General features: G+C 39.3%; 1 non-coding gene across 1 annotated transcript; it reads left to right on the top strand.

Moving 5' to 3' along the window:
- Window positions 1–5,566: 5,566 nt before the first annotated feature.
- LOC111432650 lies at window positions 5,567–5,722 on the top strand. Its single transcript, XR_002708674.1, has one exon. It is a non-coding gene; the product is annotated as a 5.8S ribosomal RNA (ribosomal RNA).
- Window positions 5,723–16,796: the final 11,074 nt, after the last annotated feature.

The following is a 16,796-nucleotide window of genomic DNA, read 5'->3' on the forward strand; positions in this document are numbered from 1 at the left end:
TTACCTAGAGTAACAAAGAGATGAGACTAGAGGGTTGTGTCAGAAGAGACATTACGATGGATTTAGAGGGACCTCATGCATTTTGTATGTTCATAAGCATAGGGCTACTTCCCCTAGAGATGATGAGTGCGGACGCGCACCTTACGATGAGCTCGAATGCGCACAGGTGCGAAAGCACACAGATGAGGGTGTTCATGGGCGCATGACACTATGGGGTTCCGCTGACCTCCGGACGTCGCTACAGATTAGCTTGACCAGAGGGTCTAGGGGGCGTGCGAGCGCCCTGGGGACTCACATTCGCACGTGTGGGTCGTGTGTAGGGAAGTACTACACATCCAATTTGTCCGAGACTGGAGGCCACCCCTAAGATGATTAGAGATAGGTCCCTATTCATGATTGCCTGTGTTTGCATTAGCATGACCCCTATAGTGGGGTCACTTACTGAGTATTTCTTCGAAATACTTAGGTCGTGTGCCATATTGTTTTTTTCAGGTAAAGGCAAGGCGCCCATGTACTGTTGACGGTGGCATCGTGATCAGAGACTGTGGCGCGTGCATAGGATAGATGCATATTTAATTCCTAGTCTTAGTTAGAATAGGGCGTTTGCAATTCATTCATTTATATTAATTAATTTGTAGTCGTTTTATTTTATTTTTTTCTTCTTTTTGGAACTCTAGCACAATGTTTGAAACACGTTAGTCCGGCAGTGTTTTTCAAAGTTTTTATGTAATCTGAAGTTTTAAATTTTTCCGCTATTAAAGATGAGCATGCTTAGATTTTTATTCTGCATTAGAGATGAGCATGAGACGTTAGTAGCGACTCTGGATATGTGGAAATTTAGGGTCGTTACAATTGACCATGCTTGCTTTGATGTGGTTGATGTTGCAATTCATGAAAAAATAGTCTCATGAATTGCTTGCTGAATAATGAATAGAGCGATGACATCATTTTTCTTGGTTTCTATTAGTCTCTCCTTTTCTTCTATTGTGGGTTCTAATACATCAACAAACCCGTGCTCCACCAAGTCCCGTAGCTCCTGCGATCTGAGCAAGGTCTTCATCTTGATGCTCCACCACTCATATTTTTCACCATTAAAAATTAGTAACAACAGTGCAAAGAAAGAAAAACTAGCTATTGCCATTTTTCGTTTAGCAAAAATAATCCCTCACTCTCGTGTTGACAAGAACTTGGCTCTGATACCAAATTTGTTAGGAAAGGAATAGAGAAAAAGATAGGAAAAGATAAAATAGATCAAATTATTACTGTTTCCTCACCCAATTACTTAAAGACTTGCACAATTCCAATATTTTTTCGGCTTATACACGAAATCCTAATAAATTCAAATCTACTAACAATCTCTTAAAATCTTGGTAATTTGAATACTTTGAATCATATCTCAACTCCTTTAAATCATATCTCAGTTTTGAATACTTTGAATCATATATCAATTACTTTGAATCATATCTCAACAATTGTTGCCTTTTTGCTTGCATCATATATAACACCAATTTCAATTTCTCAAATCTTGCTTTCAAAAACTCTCTTTCGAAATCTCTCTGCCCCCGTTTTCTAAAATTTTCTTCTTGAACCGAGGCCAGAGGCTTGAGCATACATCGCTTGGCCGTAGGCAAGATAAGAACGAATTGGTTTAACTCACTTGTTGATGGGAAATGAGTGTCGCACAATCGCAAGTCCACTGCCATCAAAAGTGCGATTATGACACTAGGCATGGGAGTACCCCTATATCTTCTGCCACGCCTATGCCCCAAGTATGCGCCGCACATGGACATATGCTTGGGGCATGGGGGTGGTGGTCAGAGGCCGAGGGCGGTTGACAGTGGCGGCGCGGTGGCGGAACGTGCACGGTGGGTTGGAGTCCAATGCCTTTGGCCGTGCGACATGAGCCTCGTTGAGTATGAAATGTTGCGATGTTACCTTCTAACTTGAGCTGGCTTGAGGATGGTTGACGACTGGTAACGATGTTCGACATGTAAGGTGGGGTGGTGCCAGGCTTCGATGTTCCCGCGCCCTCGCCTCGCCCGCCCGTGTGTGCCCCGCCCTGCTCATCCGCGTGCACACCTGCGCAGGCCCCGCCCCATCTGACTGCCTTCTCCCACGCGTGCACGCCCCATCCCCACTCGCCTGTGTACTCCCTTGCGTGTGCACTCCACCCCTCCTACGCGTGCCCCATTCATCACCCATTGATCGTGAAAGTACATGTGGAGTGGTTGTTTTCTTGTAAATTTTTTCTGGGTGCTAAGCAATATGAAAGAATGATGACCACAAAATTTTAGATTTGTTTTAACTCTAACTATTTTTTTTTATAATTATTTGTTATTTAATATTTAAAAATTCATTAAAAAAAAATTGGTTGGTTGAAAAATGATGAAACTTGATATCTAGACTCATTAGAATGTCCCATTAATGAATCAATCAAGTTCATGGAAAAAAAAATAATCTAAAACATTAGATATTTGACCGTATGACTGTTCGAAAAAATCGTATCTAGGCCTGATAGACTAAAAATGTCTCAAAATGTATTATATAGGGGGTGACTAGTCTACATGGGCTGGGCACGAGAGTACCCTTTTATCTTGCGTCACGCCCATGCCCGAAGCACTATGATCCACACATTGGCATATGCTTGGGGCGTGGGGGAGGTGGTTGGAGGTCGAGGACGGTTGACGGTGGCAGGGCGATGGCAGAACGCTTACGGTCAGGTGGTGTCAGGTGCCTTTAGGCGTGCGACATGAGCCTCGTTGAGCATGAAATGTTGCGATGTTGTCTTCTAACTTGGGCTGGCTTGAGGATGGTTAATGGCTGGAACGATGATGAAACATGCAAGGTGTGGTGGAGTCGGGTGCCTTCGACGTGTGGCATGAACCTCATTGAGTGTGTGACATTGTGGTAATGCCAGCCAGCCTTGGGCCAGCCCTATGTTTTGAAGGTAGCGTGGTGCCAGAAATGTATGGCTGGTTGGAATCAAGTGTCTTTTGGCGTGCGACATGAGCCTCGTTGAGCATGGAATGTTTCAATGTTTCCTTCTAACTGGGAATCTCTGGTGTGAGGATTGTGGATGGTTGGTATGACGATGAAACATGCAAGGTGGGGTGGAGCCGGGTGCCTTCGGGCGTGCGACATGAACCTTGTTGAGTGTGGGACGTTGTGGTGGTATGCCTCCCTTCCTTGGGCTAGCCTTATATTTTGAAGGTTGTGCAGTGGCAGAACATGCACGGTGGGGCGATGTCAAATTCCTTTGGGCGTGCGACATGAGCCTCGTTGAGCATGAAATGTCGCAATGTTTCCTTCTAACTTGGGCTGGCTTGAGGATGGTTGATGGTTGATGGCTGGTACGATGATGAAACATGCAAGGTGGGATGGAGCCGGGTGCCTTCGGGCGTCCGGCATGAACCTCATTGAGTGTGGGACATTGTGGTGATGCCAACCATCCTTGGGCCAGCCCTATGTTTTGAAGGCGGCGTGTTGGCAAAACATGCACGGTGGGGCGGTGTCAAGTGCCTTTGGGCGTGTGACATAAGCCTCGTTGAGCACCAAATATTATGATGTTGCCTTCTAACTTGGGTTGGCTTGAGGGTGGTTGATGACTGGTACGACGATGAAACATGCAAGGTAGGGTGGACCCGATTGTCTTTGGGTGTGCGCGTGAATCTCGTTGAGTGTGGGACATTGTGGTGACCCATCCTTGGGCCAGCCCTATGTTTTGTAGGCGGCGTGGTGGCAGAACATGCACGATGGGGCGGTGTCAAGTGCCTTTGGGTGTGCGACATGGGTCTCGTTGAGCACCGAATGTTGCAATGTTGCCTTCTAACTTGAGGTGGCTTTTGGATGGTTGATGGCTTGACCGTGCACGACGTTTTGGGCTTGGCTTTACATAATGATTTTGCACCCGTACTTGCGATGAGTGTGAATAGTCGATCATTGTCCAAGCTCGTTTTAGCGTACGTTGCATGAGTGGTGATTTGGTTGCTTGGGTCTATAGGCTTAATGCTTGGGCATCAAACTGTAGGCGCCATGTTCTCCTCATTGGTGTGTCCCAAAGTATTTTGAGTGACCGTAGTCCATCGGTTCTTGCATAGATTACCTCATGCACAGGTAGCATTGAGTCTTGTTAGTTCGTTTCTATCAGCACCCCTTGTTGGGTGCATGATGAGCCTAGAAGCCTGCTTCGCATATTGCTTCAACCTTTACATGGCTTGTCGCAAAATGCTTCTCGGTTGCTTGCACTCTTGGATGTCATGTATTTGGTGGCATGATGTGCTTGGGAAACCCCTCGAACATGTTGCCTATGTATTGCTAAATGAAGCATGAATGAATGACGCTTGCTCCCGCATTGCCCCCACTGTTGCCTCTCTCACACTCTCTTGGAAGGTGGTGACTGTGAAATGTTGTGGCAAGTGGTCGGCAACGTTGTGTCGGAATGCTACTTGGTTGATCCTGCCAGTAGTCATATGCTTGTCTCAAAGATTAAGCCATGCATGTGTAAGTATGAACTAATTCAGACTGTGAAACTGCGAAAGGCTCATTAAATTAGTTATAGTTTGTTTGATGGTATTCGCTACTCGGATAACTGTAGTAATTCTAGAGCTAATACGTGTAACAAACCCCGACTTCTGGAAGGGATGATTTATTAGATAAAAGGTCGACACAGGCTCTGTCCATTGCTCTGATGATTCATGATAACTTGACAGATCACACGACCATCGTGCCGGCGACGCATCATTCAAACTTCTACCCTATCAACTTTCGATGGTAGGATAGTGGCCTACTATGGTGGTGACGGCTGACGGAGAATTAAGGTTCGATTCTATGGGTGATGGTGCATGGTCATTCTTAGTTGGTGGTGCAATTTGTCTGGTTAATTCCGTTAATAAACGAGTCCTCAACCTGCTAACTAGCTATGCGGAGGAATCCCTCCGCAGCTAGCTTCTTAGAAGGACTATGGCCGCTTAGGCCAAGGAAGTTTGAGGCAATAATAGGTCTGTGATGGCCTTAGACGTTTTGGGCCGCACGCGCGCTACATTGATGTATTCAACGAGTCTATAGCCTTGGCCGACAAGCCCGAGTAATCCTTGAAATTTCATTATGATCGGGATATACCATTGCAATTGTTGGTCCTTAATGCAGAATTCTTAGTAAGGGCAAGTCATCAGCTTACGTTGACTACGTCCCAGCCCTTTGTACACATCGCCCGTCTCTTCTGCTAATTGAATGGTCCGATGAAGTGTTTGGATCGTGGAGACGTGAGCGGTTCGCTGCCTGCGACGTCGCGAGAAGTCCACTGAACCTTATCATTTAAAGGAAGAAGAAGTCATAATAAGGTTTCCATAGGTGAACCTGCTAAAGGATCATTGTCGATGCCTAAACATCAAACGACCCATGAACGTGTTTACAAATTTTTTTGTGTCAGGGGGAGCTTTCGTGCCCCCTCTGATGTCTAAACCAAACCCGACGCAAGTCGTGCCAAGGAGCTCAAATGAATAAGCTTGCCCCCTGTTCTTGTCTTGGTGTGTGAGGGGCAAAACATTCTTGTTGTACTATCCACAATGACTCTCGGCAATAGATATCTCAGCTCTCGCATCGATAAAGAATGTAGCAAAATGTGATACTTGGTGTGAATTGCAGGATCCCACGAACCACTAAGTCTTTGAACGTAAGTTGCACCCAGAGCCTTTTGGCAGAGGGCACGTTTTCCTGGGTGTCACGCATCGCTGACCCCACATGCAACACCCACTTAGGTTTGTTGCACTGGCGGGGGCACATGTTGGCCTCCCGTGCGCACCATCAAATAGATGGCTTAAAATTGAGTCCTCGATATCTATTGTCGTAACACTATAGTGGTTGATTCAACCTCAGTACCGTGTCTCAACCTCAGCTTGCGTGCCTCCACTTTGTTAGCGAGGGAGGAATTTTATGTTGACCCTTTGAACATTCTCCCCAAAGACGATGCTCTCGAGGCGACCCCACGTCAGGCAGGACTACCTGCTGAATTTAAGCATATCAATAAGCGAAGGAAAAGAAACTTACAAGGATTCCTTAGTAATGGCGAGCAAACCAAGAAGAGTCCAACTTGAGAATTGGGGCGTTAAAAAGGGTCAGCCGTATAAGGGAGCCTTTCTTGTACCTGGAAAAATAAGAGTAGCACATGACTTGAGTATTTTGATAAATACTTAGTAAGTGACCCCGCTATTGGGGTTAGGTGCAAGCACATACAATCATAAGTGGGACCTATCATATTAGTCTATATTTCTTAGGCAGCTATCCTAAGCGGGTTAATTTGATGTGTATTTACTGTTTTACACACTGTCTACACGTACGAGTATGGACCCACTAGTTGGCTCGCATACCTCTTGGGCCCCTTTCTTGTCAGGCGAGCATTATCTGGGAGCTATTGATGTCGGACACCCGTTAAGAATAGCAACCTTCATATCATTATAACAAATATAATGATCGTTTTCTTGCTTTGTAGTGTATGCATTCGTACCGTCATAAAAGATGAAAGGGTATCCTCCGATGCATGAACACACAATGATACATGAGGTCCCAACATTTTCCCTTTCATTATGCTCTATAACAACCCCTCTAGCATTTTTCTTTATATCATAAAATTCTACCATAACTTTTTATGTGTATATCGGGTTTGTGCATTATGTCAATTCATCACATTGCTTGTCAATCATATCATAACATATAACTCATCATGTCAAACATATGTCATATCATAAACTTCCCATGTCTTCCAACATATCATATACCATTGAATACAATCATCCCATCACAGAATAACATCATCATACATCGTACATCATCATCATCATACAATATAGTCACAACATCATAAATATAAAGAATAAATGACACGTGCAAGGGCGGCTAGCCACGTGTCGTCATACATTAAACAAGTCGATCAACCTATCCTATAGTAAGACCACTTACTTCGTTTTCCTTAGATGGCGTTCTCCCTAAATTCGAGTATGTTTGCTTTTCATCTCTCAAAATTTCTCATAGTATTATTAGTTTTTGTTTCCCATTAGAATGTCCATCTCGTTTCATTAGAAACTACAATTTCTTAACTCAGTTTAACATAAATCGAGAAAGTGAACCTTATACTGAATTTATTTTCCATAAACAAGGTCAATTTCAGCTTTAGGATAGTCGGAACGGTAAGAATTGCGCAAAATACTTTATAGCAAGCTAAAGATCTGGATTCTAAGCTGCGAAGCCGAGTCTAGCCGTCTGAGCTGCATAAGTCTAAGAAGTTTCTGACTGAGGCGCAACCTGTGGCGCAATGAGGCGTGAACGCGTGTTTTCCGGCGATCGATTTTTTTTTGTTTGGCCTTTACAAAATCTATTTGTGTTTCATTTTACATAATGGTGTATAACTTTCAAATTTATATCATTTTTGTACTTGAAAATTTTCTATAAAATCTAGACTTTGACATTAAGGTTGATGTCAATATTTTATTCTTCAATAACAACTTTAATATTTTATTTAGATGTACTAATTTTTATATTAAATGTTTCCATATATTTTAGAACTTAAATGATTAACCGACATTTTGTTAGAGTAGTATTACGTAGGTACACAACTTATGTAGAAAAGAAAAGATTTAATACGAAGTAAGACAAAGGTGATGGATTTGTCTAAAGACTCCATGGATGAATGAGCTCGAATACCTTTGTTCTGCTATTATATAAAGAAAAACCCTTCTCATCTGCACACCAAATGAAATGCGAATAGTTGCATCGGTCTTCAAGCCAAATTCCCTTCTCTAGCCAAAAACCCTAGAATGAAAGCTATTAAAGTTGTACCAAAACAATGTTGTTTACAAAATATTCTCTTTGAATTCCTAGCTATACTCCTCTTTGAACTTAAGAATATGCTCCCTAAATTATAAAGTTATATGAGATGGCACAAATATAATTAAAAAAAATTAAAAAAATTGTACTATTCAAACTCTCCAAAAAGAAAAAATTAATTTAGAATTTTTTGTATGCGGGTGATTATACTTTTCAAATTGGTGGAGTTTTGAAATTCCACCCCAACTGTTAAATAATAAAAAAAAAAGTTATCAAATCTATAAATTTAGATATACATAAAATAATATGGTCTCGTTCAATATTTGTCATGGTGCAACACCCTTATTTACCTAAATCGTCTTTTTTTTATTTACAATGGGTCAGTAAAGGTACGTCTTGATAATTAAGAATCGTCACTTTCCAGTGAGAATGTGAATATTGATTTGCAAAACAAGTGAAAACGTTAGAAGTTAATGCAAAACTAAACAACAAAATCATATAGAGATTATTCATAGCCTTCATTTTTTATCAACTTAGAATTTGTTTGTGTTTCGTTTAGATCCTTTTAAACTATATATGTGTGTATATATATATATGTGTGTGTGTGTATATATGATGATTGCACTAAAACAAAGATACCTTTTTAACAACTTTTAAAGATAGATTTTTATGAAAAGCTATTAAAAGAAAAACCAAAAAAATAAGGATATTAAGAGTGTTTGTTTGTTAGGTTAAGCTTTATTTTGCAAGGAATCACACACATCCCAAAACTTAGGTTACCCTTTTTACTCTAGAGAAACCAATCACATACTTTTCATAACTCCATTGGGATGTCTCCTTCTAAGATTCTTCTATTTTAGTGCTCGAATTTTTTGAATAAAATGAAGACGTGTATATTCATTTTGAAGTCAGTAATTTTTTTTTTTTTAATAACTTGAATATTTCATTACCATACATGCACTATTTTGTTAAAAGTCTTGGTATAATTGAGAACTTAAATGTTTAATAGACTTGATTTTATTAGATAAGTATGGTAGTAAGCACACATCTTCTAAAGAAAGGAAAATATTTTATGTGGAGTGGAGAAAAGATTATGGTTTTGTCTAAGAACTAGGTGAAGGAAGGAGATGGAATAACTTCGTTTTACTATTATAAAAAGAAAAACCCTTCTCATCAACATCCTAAATATAGTGCCAATAATTGCACCTTTCTTGAAGCCAAACTTCATTATGGGGTGAAAACACCTTGAACGAAGCATGTCCAAGATTGCTACTAAAGTTGCACCAAAACATTGTAGTTTACCGAAAAAAAAAACGAAAGAAAGAAAAATTTAGTCGTTGGTAAAGGCTTGAGAATTTTGGTGAGGCGCCGGAATCCTCACATACTCTACCCACACGCCCTTCCCAACGCCTAGGATACACCAAATAAAACCATGCCCCAGTCTGCCCTCACAACACATGCCTACTATAAAGGAAATGCGAGTAATAGAGAGAAGATGAACCATCATTGTGGTTTTTCGATGAACGCCAACTGTGAAGGCAAACCAAACCCCCACCTCTTGTTTTAAAATTGCCCTCAATCTCCCCTTGATATATAGAAGATATCTCCATTAGTTAGAGAAGGAAGCATAGAGAAAAAGACCGACCTAAGGAGATCATACAAAACATGGGTTTGAACGGTAGTCACATCCATGGCTTCGTGAATTCATGGGAGAGGGAGGAAAATTCAGGAAGAAGGAAAAATGGATCAAAAGTTGACGGAGAGGAGCTCTTGAGAAGAGAGAGAAAAGTTTCAGTAAATTCACATACAATCATGTGGAGAAGAAAGGATCCATCGGGTTGGGTCAGATTCCTATAAACCATGATTACAACCTCTAGCTCAAATTATGACAAACCCAAGTCTCGACCCCCGACTAGTGCGAAGCCCAGTAGCCATGAACAAAGCCTTGAATCCCACCTGCAACGCTCGGCCCACCTGTAGCATTGATCGCTCAACCCACTGCAACTATTCGGCCCAATCAAGTTTAGTACCATCGGCCACAACCTGTGCACCGTTGGAACCACCCGAGAGAATGACCCAAACTCCATGCCTCTACCTAATTAACTATAAGGACCGGGCTGACTTGATGACTCTAAAAAGACAAGTAAATTTTTCGCGAAATAAAACAAATGAAATTTAAATGTAACATACACTATGTTTATATTATATCAAAATAAAGTTTGTACAAACTACTTCATACACATCACAACAATTAAAGTACAAAATAAGGAACGAAACAAGCCATTTTAAAACAATAGGGTTGAGGAGGACGGGAGAGGATTGTCTATGTCACTTGCTTCAGAGTCTGCTCTCAACCTCTATATTACCTATAAAAAATAGAGAATAAGGAATGTGTACAAAGACTCGGTAAGTAGCCTACTCGTAGGATCTTAATTGTGCCCTTAAAAGCTAGGGTACCACACTCTTTCTTTTCTTGTTCTTGTTCATGTTGTAAGTTCTTGTTCTGTTTCTTAATTTACTCTCCAAGAAACTCCCCTTAGGATTTACGGTACTAATCATAAACTTGTTGACTTGTGTCCGAGGCTTCATGCGTTCCAAGCGACAGAATCTAATACCTACGTAAAAGGCTTCATGTGTTCCAAACAGCATAGTCTAAGTCATGAGCATGATGTACTAGGAGGTCTTAGGGGGTTCTTGATTCTTGGATAAGGTAACTTAATCTCTTCTTGCTCCATCATGGCCTTAGACTACTCCCCATGATAGACTATAAAGGTCACGTGGTCGATGCATGCATGAACATGGCATAGACCATAAAGGTCACGTGATCTTGCATAGACTATATAAGTCGCATGATCGGTGCATACATGAAGATAGCATCCTGCAAATCATTAGGTACCCATAACATGACACAGAGTGTCCCGGTCCTACTTTTTTCAACCATGCGGCGTCGTGATCTTGACATACTCATGATCAGCCTTAAGGGGAATTAAGCCTCATATATATTTTTTGCCCAGACTTTGTGGTTTCATCGGACCTTAGGTGAGGTTTGTCTTTGCTAATCGAACATCGCTTGTATGGAATCCAAGCTTGTTTGACCACACACGCCGCCTGCGCGTGTATGTTCAATAGTCTGTGACACAACCGAATGCCTCTACACTAGACCATGTCATTTGGCTCGACCTTGCCTCTGCTTGGGGCCAAGGTCTCTCAATGCAGCGTCGCTTCTAATCTTGTCATCTAGATCCCCATCAACATGGCCCATATGTCTTGGCGTCATCCTGAGTCTCAGGGTTTCGTTGATCATCACAACTTGCTTAGTCATGCCATCTAGAATGGGCCCACGTGTCACTCATCTGATCAGGATTTTTCAAACATCAATCCATCAAGGTTTTATCGAGGCATTGGCCCTCCCGTGCTCGTGTCATGTTATTTACGTATACCGTATCGGATAGTGGGTGTATGTAGCAACCTCCGACACGTGGGCTGGAACGCAATACTGGCACACTCGTGCCACTCGGTATTGTCCTTGAAAAATTCATTTTAAAGGAAGTCGTTCGAGACACATATCTCAGCACGCTCGCCCACACTGTGATACACATATATGCCACAGGGTAGCTCACTTAGACCACAGGGCCTGGGGTGGTGGAGAGATGACACCATGGTACCCCCTCTATTACATTTTGAGTCATTTTTTATCCTCAGGCATAGACATGATTTCGGCGAATGGTCATACGGTGCCTTGCAGCAGCCGTCTGGTGTCCGATTGACACCAAATTTGGTGACTATTTATATTTCATATGGACGAACTTAACTCCAGAACTGCATGCCCGAATTCCTTCCGAAACCTCGACTTTCGAGGTTAAGGCCCTAGACCCTACTCGGCCCTTAAACAAGCCTGTCTTTGCCACTCTAGTCTATTCGATGTCTCTATCTTGCTTATCTCTCAACTTGTCTTCAATGCCCACTTTGTGTGATGTGTTAGATGATGTACTGTTCTCCTCGGTCGCATCATGGCCACTCATCTAGGTCCTCGTGCGGCAGGGATGGGTGCCACTTGATGGTCGCTACTTCTCTTGTTGCAACGTGACGGTCACAACATACTCTCTTCATAGTTAGGTTGTGACACAGGGCATCTCATTTAGGTGAGGGAAATAAGGCCAAACATGACACAGGGAATCTCATCTAGATGAGGAAACGTAGGCCTCTAAAGCACCACGTGGTGGGAGGTATGGGCCACATTTGGATATGATTAAAGTATTACCTAGCATTCTTAAGTCTTTGAGTTTGAGGATCTTGGTCCGTTATCTTTGAGTGGTACCTCACATTCTTCTTACCTTTATGAAAGAATATGACTAGATTATGTTTATTTAATGATATGACTATAATGTGTTTACAAAACAATATGACTATGATATGTTTACGAGATGATAAGTCCATGATATGTTCGTACTACAACGTGACTATGAGATGATGTGTGAATGTTATGACACGTGATATGATGATGTACCGATGATATGATAAATGTTATGGTATAACACATTGGCGATATAGTACATGATAAGCTGATGATATTATGTATGTATGATATGACATGATATGACACAATGCATGATATGAATGATATGATATGAAGGAAAAATGGAAGGGGTTGTCTTACATGGTAATGAATATAACTGTTGGGATCTCATGCATCATTTTGTGTTCATGCATCAGGGAATACCCCTCTTTTACGATGGTATAGATGTGTACACTACAAGGCAAAAAAATTGTAACCGCCCAAGCCTACTGCTATTGTCCTCTTTGGGCTTTCCTTTTCGGGCTTCCACTCAAGGCTTTAAAACGCGTCTGCTAGGGAGAGGTTTCCACACCTTTGTAAAGGGTGTTTCATTCTCCTCCCCAACTAATGTGGGATATCACAATCTACCCCCCTTCAGGGCCCAGCGTCCTCGCGGGCACTTGTTCCATACTCCAATTGATGTGGGAAGCCCACCAAATCCACCCCCTTGGGGGCCCAGCGTCCTTACTGGCACACTGCGTCGTGTCAACTCCCTTTCGGGGAACAGTCTCCTCGCTGGCACATCGCTTGATGTCTAGCTTTGGTACGATTTCTAATGGCTCAGGCCCACCGCTAGCAGATATTTTAATTTTGTGTGAGGTTTTTTTTTATTTATTTATTTATAGAAACTATAGAGGATTTGAAAAGATTGGCTATGATGTAAGGGAGATGGAATCATTCTCTCTCCTTCCTTAATTAATTAACTGATCAGTAATGGCCACGGTAACTGCCCCAAATTTTCTACTTAATTTAAGGTCGCTACTGTATACATATCATGAATATTGAATGCGAAAATATTTCATTTAAACTTTCCTAAAACGTTACCTTCATCTTAAAACATAGCCATGGACTTACGTTTCTTGAAAAACACCTTTAAAAACGACACAACAAAAGGCCAAATAAAATAAATAGACCTTTAATTTAAAAACATCATATTCTAGCCTAAGTCTAAGGAAATAAATATGACTACCCTATGCATGTGTCATGGCCTCGAGTTGCGATATCCTCGTCAACCGTACAGGAATGCCTTGCCTTAACCTAAAATAGAAGTAGCACATGGCAAGAACATACGAATGGAATGACGAGACCTATCATATCAGTCTATTTTCCTACGGCACTATCCTAACAGATAACTTGGATGTGTACCATATACTCTACACAGTCATACGTGGGAGTATGGACTCACTAGTAAGTTTGCACACTACTAGGCCACTTTCCTTGTTGGGCGAGCATACTCTGGGCGCTCCTCAGGCCAGACACCTATTCGAACTAGTAACCGTCACAGCAACATTATGTTATACGTAATGATCGTTCTCTTGCTTGACCATTGTAGCATTATGATAAACATAATGATTGTCCTCCTACTTGGTCATCGCAGCATTATGATAACAATAATATTGTTTTTCTTCCTCGTAACGTGCGCGTCTGTACTATTGTGAAGGGTAAGGGATATCTCCCAATGCATGAGCATACAATAATGTATGAGGTCCCAACATTTTTCTATTTTCATTATCATTTAATACAATGCAGCTAGCGTACATATCATATCATCTTTCATATCATTTTACATATCGGTTATCATATCATTTATCATATCTTTCATGCATATGTTAGGGTTGTATTTCATGCTAGTTCGTCGTTTTGCATGTCAATCATATCATATCATTCAAATTACATAACTATATCATATCATAACATTCCATGCTTCCAGACATAACTTTTTTCTTCATATACATATCATACCATAACATATCGCATCACAATATATCATATCATAAACATTTTGTGGTCATATCACTGTCCAACTTATCATATTCTTAACATTCTTATACCTATCACAATCATATCATTACATGAACGTACTTTAGTCATATCATTACAGGAACGTATCCTAACGCTATCATTCTATCAATCTATCATTATCCTATCCCTTTCTACCCATAACCTAACCATGTTTTTTAATCAATCAATCGTGACCATATCATTTTTATCAATCTCTCATATCCATAACACTTCGATATGTAACCTAACCTTAATGTTTCATGCACATATCTTACAACTATCACTACATTACGTTTAGTGCATCCTTCTCGTATCCTATCTCAAACATATCATAGAGCACCTCATACCGTAAGTGTTATCATACAATTCACATAGTATACCCTATACATATCATATCATAAGCATATCGATCCATAAATAATTTACAAATATCAATATATATGACCGTGCAGAACCACAGGACTCGTGTCAACATTGTTATGATCGCTCAACAATGCACACACTCGATCAAGATGAACACAAAGAATAGGAGAGAGAAAATTCAAGGAGGAATATTGGCTAAAGGTTTTATTGTTGACTTCAGATATGTACACCTTCCGTAGGGGGACAGTCCAAAAGTCACCACGAGGCCCCGCATGAATCTCACAGTGTGAATTGCCAAGTTTTTAAACTATATAAAAAAAATTAAAAAAAAAAAACTTATCAGATTGTGAGCCTGCTTAATGAAATTAAATAAAATTTGACTAATTCAACTCCGAGAGAGATGTTCTATTTCTGTCAGCTTAAATACCTCAGCCTAGCCCCAACCTTCCATAGACAAAGCTCTCTTATAGTAAATTTTTATTTGAAATTTATTAATCTTTAATTAATTATTAATTACTAAATTAGTGAACATGCCTGTTTTAATCCTATTAAAAACTAATTCACTTATTGAATAATTAACTATTAATTACTAAACTAATCAACATACCTAAATTAAATTATTTTTAATCCTATTAAAAACTAATTCACTTATTGAATAATTTTAAGATTCTAGCATTTTAAATCCTTTAAAATCAAATTTAACCAAAAATTCTATTCATATTAGAACATACCCTAATCGTGTTAGGTAAATTCAGGCATTCAATTTAAGAAATAAATATCCTAATTTAATTTTTCATTTTATTTCCAAGCATAACAATTATACTTAATTATATATGAAAAATACATGCTAATCAGAAAATCATCTTAATTATATTAGGAAACAACCTAATCAAAATATTCCAAATATAACATTTATATTTAAAAAATAATTAAAATTCATGATGGGATTTTAACCTAAATGACATACCTTATTCATTCAATCAATTAATTTAAAATATACATTAAAGCAAAATTGACTGGTATATCCGGCATATCCAATAATTAAAAATAAATTAAATTACAATAATTTAAATCCAAGACATATCTTGATTTAAAAAAAAAAAAATTTGCTTGGAACAATTCCAAATTTAATAAAATTAGATTTGAAGATCTTTCCGTGTTGGAAAGATTCTAAATCTAATAAAATTAGGGTTTGGGATGTTTCCAATAAGAAATTATTCCATATGTAATAAAATTAGTATTTGAAATCTTTCTTGAACTATTCCAATGTAATAAAATTAAGATTATCTTTTACGTTGTATAATTCAAAATCCTTCCCATATTAAGATTTTCACTTGGAACTTTTCCAAATGTAATGTACTTTTTTTTTCTTTTTGGAACAATTCCAAATCAAGAACTTTTTCTATTGGAACAATTCCAAAGGTAGAATATTAAGGTTTTAAAAACCCTAGATTGTACAGCGAATTGATGAACCTCGTCATTGCCACCGCCGTCTCTTTTCAATTTACAATAAATCTAACCGTATACATTTATCTAACAAATTGGTAAATCTAATGCCACACCAATATGTCAAAAACAATCAATTTCGTAAATCAATATTGCATATAACACATATATGAGAAAAAAAATACCAACCATACTACTTTTAATCCGAAATAAAAAAACAATAGGCTCTGATACCAAATGAAGGGAATGACCTCTTCATCCATGTAGCGGAAGCACTGGGAACCGTTTTGATTTTATTATGAATTAAAAGAAAATTAATAAATATGAGAGTAAGAACTCTACCTTTGTAGAAACCCTAGCTTGCAAAACTCCTGGGAGTATTCCAACCATGCAAAAATTCTTCAACATTCTACAAGATCTTCCTTACTATGACTCGAACACAAGGTCAAAGCTTGTGAGAGCCTCTTGAAAGAAAATCGCAAAGGGATTGGAGAAGAAGAGTTTCAAGAATTCTCTAGAGATGTAATTTCATTCTTTAAAGAAAGTGGAAGAGACTGATATCTTTTTGGCTCAACCCGAGGTCCTATTTGGAGGGACTCTTGCAGAATCTTTATCCAATAATATATTTGCATATTTAATATATATCAGGATATAATACCATATATAAATCATATTTAGATATTATAAGATATGCTAATATATATTTAATTAATTTGAATTTTATTCAAATTTCAAATATATTTTTATTTAATGTATCAAAATACATTAATTGATTTAATATTTAATTGCATCAAATACAATAAATATATTTTTTCTTTTTAATATGTCTAAT

The sequence above is a fragment of the Cucurbita moschata genome, unplaced genomic scaffold, assembly GCF_002738365.1.
Source record: "Cucurbita moschata cultivar Rifu unplaced genomic scaffold, Cmos_1.0 Cmo_Scf00039, whole genome shotgun sequence".
NCBI classification, from domain to species: Eukaryota; Viridiplantae; Streptophyta; class Magnoliopsida; order Cucurbitales; family Cucurbitaceae; genus Cucurbita; species Cucurbita moschata.